At 59.8% G+C, this 10364-nt stretch overlaps 1 protein-coding gene across 4 annotated transcripts in view; it reads left to right on the top strand.

Moving 5' to 3' along the window:
* Positions 1-529: 529 nt before the first annotated feature.
* Positions 530-10364, top strand: part of KANSL1 (KAT8 regulatory NSL complex subunit 1) — a 75478-nt gene continuing 65643 nt past the window's right edge. The window contains exons 1-2 of one of the 4 annotated variants that reach the window (XM_071451078.1): positions 530-623; positions 1150-1293. The gene's annotated coding sequence lies outside the window, so the exon portion shown is untranslated. Of the gene's footprint in view, positions 624-828; positions 1294-6920; positions 7143-10364 lie in introns of those variants that run through there. The other 3 variants (XM_071451080.1, XM_071451081.1, XM_071451079.1) reach the window with 3 other exon arrangements.

The raw sequence follows: 10364 nt of genomic DNA, 5'->3' as shown, positions 1-10364 counted from the left end.
AGCCACGCAGGCGACACGGGCCCTGTGTCACCTGTGGGACGTGGGCCTGGTGCCATCCGTGGGCCCGCTGTCCCCGCTGTCCCCGCAGCCCTCGTTCCCCGCGCCGGTGCTCGGTGTCCCGGCGGTTCCTCCCGCTGCCCCGGCAGGTCCCTCCCCGCCGCGGGACCCGCGCCCCGCACGGAGCACGAGTGGCCTGCGGCCCGCGGGACGCCCCACGCGTGCCCCGGCTGCCGGCGCGGTGCCACCTGCGGGACACCGGCGCCCCGTGACCTCCCAGCCCCGCACCCGCCCCGCACCCGGGGCCGCCCCCTCGCCCCCCGCCCGCCGCTCCCGCGGCCCGGCCGGACCCGCGGCTGCCCCGGGGGGCGGGGGCGCGCCCGGGACCCCCCGGTCGGTGCCGGTGCCGGGGTTTGGGGGGGGGTCCCGGGGAGGGGGGCGGTGGTGGGGGGGGGGGGGCGCGGGGCAGGGGCCGAGCGGCGGCACCGCATCAATCACCGCCCGCCCCGCCCCCCCGCGCTGATTGACGCGGCCGCAGCCAATGGGACGCGCCCATGCCCCGCGCGCAGCCAATGGGCGCGGGGGAGGGCGGAAGGTCCCCGCTTGAAGGCGGTGGAGCGGCGCAGGTAGGAGCGGGCGGGGGTCGCGGAGCGGGCGGGGGGCTCGGGGAGGGGGCCACGCTCGGCCCGGGGGTCGCGGCCCCCGCCCCGCGGGCAGCGCCGGCCCCGGGCCCCGGCCCCGCCGTCCCGCAACTTGGCCGCGGGGGCCGGGCCGCGGCGGGGCCGGGGGGGGCGGGCGGCCGCTCTCGCCCGGGAGTTGGGGGTCGCGGGCAGGGTCGCGGCGGGCGCCGGGCCCGGGGCGCCGGGAGAGCTCCGCCCCGCCGCACTGCCCCGGGGGGCCGGGCCCGGCCGGCTCCGTGCGGAGCGGGGACCCCCCCGCCCGCCCCGCGCCTCCATTTTAGCCCGGGGAAGCGAGGCCAGGCCCGGGGGGCTTCGAGAAGGATCGGGGGTGGCGGCAGCCCCGGCCCCCCGCGCCCCGGGCCGCGCTGCGAGCGCCGCCGGGCCCGGCCACGCCGGCCGGCCCGGGGCGGGATGGAGGTAACGGTGGGAGGGGGCGGCGGGGCCCCCTTGTGACAGCCCTTTCTGTCCCCAGCTCCTGCACTTTCCCACCTCCTCGAGTAAATAAATAAGAAACTTACATCCCGTCGGCAGAGGCTGCGAGGATCCGGAGGCCGTCCCCGTGCTGCCCACCTGGAGCGCAGGTGTGAGGATGGGCCTGGCCAAGATGCCCAGCAAGGTACGTCCCGTGTGCCCCGCTGCCCGGGGCTCCCCGGGCCCGGCCCCGGCCCGCTCGGGTGTGCTCAGGTGCCTGGGCAGGTGCTGGGCTGGTTCCCGACCGTGCAGGATGACGCTGGAGCCCTGCACGTAGTTTCTTGGCTGATGCAGAACTTTAAAATGGAGGTTTGGTGTTATGGCTGGAAGCGTGGATTCATCCTGTGTGTGTACAGGGTGTTTCTCTTTCCAAAGCCATTCCAATGCCGGTAGTGAAGAGATGTGGAGGCTCCTCTTGGGAGCAGGTGTGTGTATTTACAGGTGTTACCTGTCCTTGTGTGCAGCAGCATCGAGACATCAAGGCATGACTTGCCCAGAAAAAGAAAGATTTCCTGCTTTTTTTTCCCTCTCTTTATTGTGTTCATCCTTAAACCCCTTATAGTTTACACTATAAGGTCCTTTTAACTTGCTGATTTGATCTGGTTTGTATATGTATTTATAGTATCAAAAGAGTTTTTTCTACACCTGTCAGAGGGGTCTTGGTTTTGTCCTGTGAAAACCAAAAGTCTAAAGCTGGAGTTTCCTGCTCACATTTCTGTCCCTCTGGTTTCCCTGTGTGTGAGTGGAGCTTGGCAGGGCTTTGCTGGTGCTTCTTTAGAAAAGTGACCTCTTGCCTTGCTGATGTTACTGCACATTAAAAATGTGTCCTAAACACTCAAGTACAGGAATTGAGTTCTGTGCAGCTGAATAAAACCTGAAGAAAAGTGCTAAAGGGAAGGATATTTCCCTATTTTCATAAATCTACAAGCTAAAGCAGCCTGACTTTAGGCCAGTTATTTGGGGCTGAATTTAGACAAATTCTCTTGTAATGGGAAAACCAAAAATCTTATCTCAATCCGTTCACACTGACCTTACACAAATCTGCTGTGGTATCTGATCTCCAGTTGGCCAACACAGCAGCAAAGCTCTTGCTCTTTGTACACAGAATAACAGTGAGTTGTTTTGTGGGCTTTAAAAATCGAATTAAATCTCCCTGTTGTGGTTTTGGAAATTATTGTGAAACACCTTGGAAATCTGTGTTGTTGTAGCTCCTGCTGACACCGGTGGGAATTAGGAGATAAATTCTCTGCAGACTGGTCTTCATTTCCAAAGTGCCACGTGCTGATGTGTTGGGGTTTGACGTGTGGCTGTGTGGAGCCTCACCCACGCGGGCACTGGGGTGTTGGCAGCCCTGTGCATGTCCCATTTGTCCCCATCCTCAATGCCAGCTCCTTAGTCTCATGCTGCAGTCTGGAAAACTGTGGAGGAGAAAACCCAGTGAGGTTTCAGAGAGCTGCAGGCCCTGTGGGGTGGGGAGATGGGGCTGGTTTGGGAGGCTGTGGGAGGGCAGGGCAGGGCCGGGGAGGTGCTCTGGATCCTTTGTGGCTCCCGTGAGCCGGCAGGAGCTGAGGGAAGGAGCAGTGCCTGGTGTGCTGCTGGGGCACGCGGGCTGTCCAGCCATCAGTCTGTCCGGCTGTCAGTGTCCAGCTGTCGGGCTGTCCATCCATCCCTGTTGGGCTGTCCAGCCATCAGTCTGTCCGGCTGTCAGTGTCCAGCCGTCGGGCTGTCCGTCTGTCCCTGTTGGGCTGTCCAGCCATCGGTCTGTCTGGCTGTCAGTGTCCAGCTGTTGGGCTGTCCGTCCATCCCTGTTGGGCTGTCCGGCCATCAGGCTGTCCGGCTGTCAGTGTCCAGCTGTCGGGCTGTCTGGCCATCAGGCTGTCTGGCTGTGGGGTGTCCAGCCCTGTCAGGGTGTCTGTCTCTGTCTGGCCCTGTCGGGTGTCCAGCTCTGTCAGGATGTGTAGCCCTGTCTGGCTGTCGGTGTGTCCAGCTGTCAGGCTGTCCAGCCCTGTCAGGCTGTCCGGCCATCGGTGTGTTCTGTAAATCTATCACAGCCTTCCAAGTGGGCTGTCCAGCCGTTGGGCCGTTGGTGTGTCCAACCATCAGGGTGTCCGGCTCTGTCGGTGTGTCCGGCTCTGTCGGTGTGTCCAGCCCTGTCAGGGTGTCTGGCTGTCGGTGTGTCCGGCCATCAGGCTGACCAGCTGTCCGGCTCTGTCAGGGTGTCCAGCTGTCAGGCTGTCCAGCTCTGTCGGTGTGTCCGGCTCTGTCGGTGTGTCTGGCCATCGGTGTGTCCGGCCGCTGCATCCCCCAGCAGCTCTGCCGAGCGGCGTTTGCTTCTGGAGGGGAGGGTCTTGCTGGACCTTGATTTTTGTGGTGTGTTGAGTGTGTCACAGGTTGAATTGCTCTGCAGCTCTGCCGGGACCTGGCTGAGGGCTGTTCTCACCGTCCCCCCACCCCACTTGTGCTCAAGCTCCTGGCACCTGGTGTTGTCACAGTTTTGCAATGTTTTATTGGCACAGAAGAGACCAGCTCAGTTACAGCCCCTGGGTTCTGTGAAGCTCATGACCCAGAGCTCCTCAGAGGGGCAGAGGGTTTGTGGGAGCAGAGGGGAACATGCTGCTCCAGCTCTGGCTGTGCCATGCTCACAGAACGGGGGCTCCTGCCTTCTCCTTCCCATTGCCACTTCCCTGTGGTTGCCTGGGCTCTGATTCTCCCATGCTGGATTTTTCATAGGAAGTATTGTTATTAAGAACAGGTAGAGTCTCATCATTGTGTTTTTTAGTGGCTATCCACCTTTCCCACATACAGGATGTTTCCCAAACTGAAATAGCATGGTTTTAGGCTCAAAAGCCATTAATAATAACACTTAAAAGTTCTTTTATGTACAGATATGCATATACTTATCGTATAGAGACTGTTAAATTTTTGAGGCAGATCAAATCAGAGCAAGTAATGAGGATTAATAGGTGGAAAGATGAGGTAACAATCAGGTGTGAGTAGCTGGGTACACAGCCCTCACCAGCTATTGTGGGTTTGAGTGTTCTGGGTGCCTTGCAGAAGAGGACACTTCAAAGGATGATGCTGTAAAACTGGGGCTTCACTGGGGACAGCTGCTCTTGTTCATGGGTCAGGAACATCCTGTGTGAGGGACAGGTGGGTGGCTGGTCCAGGAGTGGCCAGTTGTGGCACGGTTTGGAGTGGGAACCTGAGACTGGCAGGGCCATAGAAGGTACGTGTCAGAGGCCAAAGCTGTGTAATCTTACACTGCATAGCAATTTTTGCTACTCATCTCCAGATCAGGCTGGACCATGGAAGCTGCAGCTGTGTCTGTGCTGCAGGAAGATCCAGACCTGTACTGGAATGTCAAGCTGGAATCTGGGCTCTTGGTTTGTGCCTCAGCAGAAAGTCCTACACTGTACAGTGATCAGAAGCTTGATTGCACAGGAATTTCTTTTAATTTCCTTTGCAACAGATTGTCCTCACTCTTCTGTTCCAGTATAAAAACCACATTTGTTGCTACTTCTGCTTTTTAGCTGAGCTCTAATTCAAGGTAGATTAAAAACCAATAATACCAGAGGTTTGCATGCCATCATAGGGTCCTGGGTTCCTAAAGTTTTCTCCAAGTGAGACGAGGTGAGGAGAGAGTGTGCAGCTGCTGAGTTCCTCACGCAGTTGTCTTTCAGGAAAGGTATTTTTGTTACCCTTAAGAATAGATAGTGTTCCCTGTGTGACCCTGGGTGCTGGATGTGGGGCTGCTGATAACACACTGCCCTGCTGTCCTCCTTGGCACTGGTTCATTGCTGACTTAAAGCTGTGTTCAAGGTCTTTACACTCATTTTCTTGAGGTACTGCATGAGAGTGCTGAGCCTGGGGTATGGGGATGGGAATGGCCATCACTGAGGGGACAGCTGGGACTGCAAGGGACAGCCCAGGATTGGGGCCGGTTGTCTGCAGCTCCCTGCTAGGGCATAAAAACCAGCATTAGTCTCACTGCTGTCATTAGCTGAATATTTTTACTGGAAAAAAACACTTAGGTATAAGCTGCATTTTCAGCATTTGTGTGGTCAGTAGAGACCTCTGGGCGGCTCTGGCTGCAAGCCCAGGTGGTCGCACACACCCTTAGAAAAATGATGAAATGCGAATTTCCTGGCCCAGAAAACCCAGTTGTAATGAGAGTGCCGTGGTGTGGTTTGTTGAGCAATATATTGGATTTTAAAGCGTAACCGTGGTGCCTTGACTCTGTATCTCCAAATGGTTTTTAGAGGAAGGGAGCGTTGCTCAAGCACGTGGTGGGATTCCTGTGCAGGAGTTCTGATCCCTTCCAGCTCAGGGTATTCTGCAATTGCTTCTGTGCTATTGAACCGCCCTGTGTGGTGCTGGGACTTGAATCACGAGGAGGAAACAAACTTGTCTGTGTGTGCTGCATAGTGCAGGCCAGGATTGCACCTACTGGAAAGAGGGTTCCTCCTTTCCTAGCTCTGCAGCCGAGCAGGACAGGTTTTGTTTTCACTCAGTGCATCTCTCAGTGGCGGTGAGCACAGCTGGCACTGCTGTGGCTCTTTCTCTTTGCAGGCAAACCACGGTATAAAGCACTTTTTCCTTGGCAGGGCTGCGTTCCTGCTGTAGAGGCAGCAGAGCCTGAGCAGGGAAGGAAGAGCCTTTGCCTGGCAGGAATTGCAGCGGCTTTGTGGCACCCCCGGCGTGCCGGGCTCTGTGCTGGGCACAGTCAGTGTCACCGCCTGCCAGGGGCCAGGCTGAAGGTCAGAGAGGGGAAATGGTTTGTGCGGTCCCAAGGGAATGCTTTCTTGCTCCCGGTGTGTGCTGTGTGAGGGAGCTGTGAAGGGCAGGATCGGGGCAGCAGCAGGAGCCCCGCTGGCCGCGCTGCCAGCGCTGCGTGCCCCGGCCGCGGCCCCAAACCCTGCCCGGGGGCTGGGGGACAGCCCCGGAGCCCGGCTGGGGCACGGGGGCTGCCTGGAGCCCTTGGGCAGATTTCCTGGGCAGATTTCCTGGCAATGAAGCCGGGGACTGTGGCAGGAGCAGCGCGGGCCGGGCCGGCAGCGAGCTCCCGGGGCTGCGGCTGGGCGCGGGAGAGCGTCACGTGCAGTTTTGCGGGGAAACGCTCAAACGGCGAAGGTTGTTTGTTTTATTTTTCCCGGGAGCGAGCTCGCGGTGGCAGAGCCGTGCATTTTGGGCAGGAAACGGTTAAAGCAGCGTTGAACCAGCGGCGTTCCGTGTCCTGTGTGTCCCCGGCCGCGGGGGCGGGCGGACTCCAACTCCCGGCGTGTCCCGCGCGCCGCCGCGGGCTCCCCCTGGCGGTGTCCGGCAGCGGCGGGGCCGCGGCGGGCGGACAAAAGGCGGCGGGTCCGCCCCTCCCTCCCCTTCCCCGCCCTCCCTCCCCGCCGGCGGCGGCGGTGCCGGTGCCCGCCCCTCCCTCCCCTTCCCCTCCCCTCCCGCACTGCAGCTCCTCCGCGCGGCCGCGGCGGGCGCTCGGCGGGGCCCCCCGGCTGCGGGCGGGCGCGGGTTGCGCTGCGCGGCGCGGCCGCCGGGGGCGCTGCGGCGGCGCCCCCCGCCCCCCCGCCTCCTCGCCGTCCTCCTCCTCCTTCCCCCCGGTGCATTCTCCGGCTGACGGGAGGGGGAGGGCAGGGAAGGAGCCCGGCCGCCATTTTCGAGCCGCGCCGCCGCCGCGCTCGCCCGGAGCAGGGGGGGACCGGGCGCGCCGACGAGAAGCGCCGCAGCGCCCGCTCCGCCCCAGCGCTCCGACCCGGGGGCGGGGGGGCCCCGCTCCCCCCCTCCCCCCCCACCCCCAGCACTGCGGCCGCCGAGGGAGACGGGCGAGCCCATCCCCCGTTCCGCCGGGGCGGGCGGGGGGGGCGCCGGGGGTGGCGGTGCCGCGGCTGCCGCCCCTCGTCCCGGGGGGGCCCGCTTGGTTTGTTTGCGAACTGCGCCCGTTTCGCCGCGGCCGAGCCCGCCCGGACCGCGCTCGCCGCTCGTCACGTGGTAGGTGCCGCTCGCCCCGCGCCCGCCGCCCCGCGCCCGCCGCGCCTCCCCCGCCGCCCCTTTGTTAGAGCCGCCGCGCCCCGCCGGGCCCCGCCGCCGCCGCGCCCCAACTTCTGCGAGCCCCCCCCTCCCCTGCCCTTCCCCTCCCCGGTGCGGCGGAAAGTGCGGGGGTCGCGGCAGGAGAGCCGCCCCGCACCCCCCCCCCCCCTCCGCCCGCCCGCCGCCCCCGGTGCTGCGTCTCCCCGGGGCGGGGGGGGCGCCGCGGGCGGGGGGCGGCGGCGCCGCTCGACATTGAAATCCCGGCCCCGGGGGTCCCGCAGGGTCGGGCCGGGGCCTCTCACGTGGCCGCTGCCCCCGGGGAGGGGAAGGGACGGACGGGAGGGAGGAAGGGGGGGCACCGTTCCCTAACCTGGTGGGAAAGGGGGGCTGGGGGGGGTGGGGGGGCACACGCGAAGTTTTAAAAGTAAACAGAAAAAAAAATTAAATTGCATAACCTCAAAGCTTGCAAAACGCGTGGAGGGAGCAGGTCCCGCGGCCCCAAATCCGCCTGGAAAATAGGAGCGGAGCGGTGCCGGTAATCCCGGTGGGCTGTCACCGGCGGGAGCCGTGTCACCGGGCGCTCTCCCTGCTCCCGGGGTGCACAATATCCTCATTTTCCAGGTGGCTTCGAGCTCCAAAACCGTTTCCCTGTATTTACTTTCTAGCCGCATATTTTGTATTTTATTTATTTCGAAAACCGGCCCTGCCGATCCAGGATTATTTTTCCCAAAACAAGCTGGAGGAGTCCGGCTATCCTGATATGCTTTCCGTGATCCCTACGTGTGTTTACTTCCATCACGGGATTAGCATCTTCCAGTGCTTGGTTACGGAGAAATTTCCATCATTTGGGGTATAAATGGGGGTTATGCAGGAGGAAAACTAAAGCCGCTAAATATATTGGGAACTAAACTTATTTTCCCCCCAAAAATCAGACCCACCTTCCAAACCGAGGTGTCATCTCTCCTCTCCTTGAATTTGTGTCCAGGTGGAGCAGAAGGCAGGCACTCCATAGATTATATTCCCTGTTATGTAAAATGCACTTGAATGACAAACTGTAGTTTTCCATGAAACCGGTCAGGATATGGGAGGAACTGCAGGTTTTTTATTTGTTTTGACTGACCATTATATTTTGAACTGGTTTGGGCCACGGCCGTGCCGGTGGTTACATCATGTCGTGTGTGTTGTGTTTAGGGTGCTTTGTGCCTGTGGAAATAAGGTGAGGAGGCAGCAGCCGGTTCTGGGCCGGGCAGGACTCGCCGTGGGTCGGTGCCGCTGCTGCGGGGATAAAACCCCGGGGCTGCCCGAGTTGGGAGCGTGGCTGTGTGCGCCCCGAACCTCTGCCAGTCCGGGCATCTGCCTGCGTGCAGGCGTTTTCTCTTTAAAACCATATTTGTCCTTTTTATAGCCTTTGTTTTCATGGAGGAACCTCTGATGCTCTTCCCTGCTTTAGCGTATCCTCTTGGATTTCCATTCTGGCACGGGAACAGCGACGCTCGTCAAGATGATTATATATTTTTTTTTCTTTAATTGAGAAGTCAGCAGCGTTTTATATCGGCGGAGGGGGCGGTGGAGCAGAGCGGGGCCGGGGGCAGCGGGGAGAGTCGGGGGAGCCCAGGGCCGGTACCGAGCCCGGTTCTGCGCTCCGTTCCCCGTTCGGTTCCCGGCCTGGTTCTGCGCTCGGTTCCGCGCTCGGTTCCCGGCCCGGTTCCGCGCTCCGTTCCCCGTTCGGTTCCGCGCTCCGTCCCCCGTTCGGTTCCCGGCCCGGTTCCGCGCTCCGTCCCCCGTTCGGTTCCCGGCCCGATTCCCCGTTCGGTTCCCGGCCCGGTTCCCCGCTCCGTTCCCCGTTCGGTGCCCGGTTCCCCGCCCGCCCCCGCGCACCAGGGGCCCGCGGCCCGGCTTTGGCGCGGCGGGGATGGGGACGGTGTTTTGTTGTTTTTTTCCCCCTGTAGCCGCACTGCCAAGGTAGCACAGCTGTGTGGGGCTTAATGGATTGATATGCTGCAGGAGCAGTTAATTGTGGAACTTGGTTGTGGTACTGTTATAGCTGATTTGTAATGATTTAGCAATGAGGAATGACTTGTGTTCTCTCGTCAGAGGTGATAAAGCAGCAGATGACCAGGCAGATGTGGCTGTGGGTTTCTCTTACGCCTTTTTTCCCCCTCTTTTGCCTTGTATTTTTTTTGAAAGCTGTATTTCAGTCCCATTTGCTCTCGGAGATCATCCGGTAACCGGAGAGCTGGTGAGAGTGTGACATCATGCGAGGCAGGGGTGAAAACTGAGCGGTTCTGTGACCAAACTCACTTCCTTTTGCCCTGTTTATAACTCGTGTTTTGGTGAAGGCCACTGCCATTATCTAATGAACGCCCAGAACAAAGCCTGTCTCTGGAGTTCCAGCACTCCACCCTTCCCTGCTCGGGCTCCACTTGCTGCCTGTCCTCAGGAACCTCAAAAAGCTTTTCCAGGGAGGATGGGACTCAATGGACAGCGAGGTAAAGATAAGGCCTGGGGATTCTTAGGCCCAGCCCAAGGGGAAGGGTAAAGCTTGGGGAGTGGGAGAAAGGGCAAGCAGCACAGATTTTTATTTCTGGGCTTTCCCCCCACCTCCTTCCATACAATTTTCCTCTTATGGGAAAAGTGCCTTTTTCTGGCACCATTTTTTGAGTGTAGGTCAGTGGTATCTCAGCCTGAACCCAAACAGCACCTGATTTTGTACTTTTCTGTTTGTGTTTTTACTGGACTGTCAGAGAAACAGGTGGGTCAACTTAGGGCCTAAATGGGAATTTAATTCCTGGAAGGGTCTCAGGTGGATCACATGGTGATGAGACCAAATAATGAGTAAGTTCTGCATGCCTGCCTCTCTTCCCAGTGTTTATCCTTCCATTAAAAAGAGCTCTGAGCACTGGGCAGTTGCAGTGGCAGGTGATCTGAGAAGCAGCGTTTCCGTTGCTGCATTTTATAAATACCATGTCCCTGCTCATGACTTCCAGGAATACAATGTCTATCTGGAATGAAAAGCAGCAAAGACTTGGTTTGAAAATCCTTCCCTGTAAACAGGAGTTTGGCTGCATGTTGGAGGATGCAGTTTTCTGTGACAAATCGTTTAAATTAGAATAAAAGCTTTCTGTTCTTTCTCAGCTGGGCCAGGAGTTGTCATACCCAAATCAGCAAGAGTCTGGGTGATGC

The sequence above is a fragment of the Agelaius tricolor genome, unplaced genomic scaffold, assembly GCF_023055355.1.
Source record: "Agelaius tricolor isolate 1412-34295 unplaced genomic scaffold, bAgeTri1.0.p SCAF_31, whole genome shotgun sequence".
In the NCBI taxonomy this organism is placed as follows: Eukaryota; Metazoa; Chordata; class Aves; order Passeriformes; family Icteridae; genus Agelaius; species Agelaius tricolor.
This window is presented reverse-complemented; position numbering and strand designations above follow the sequence as displayed.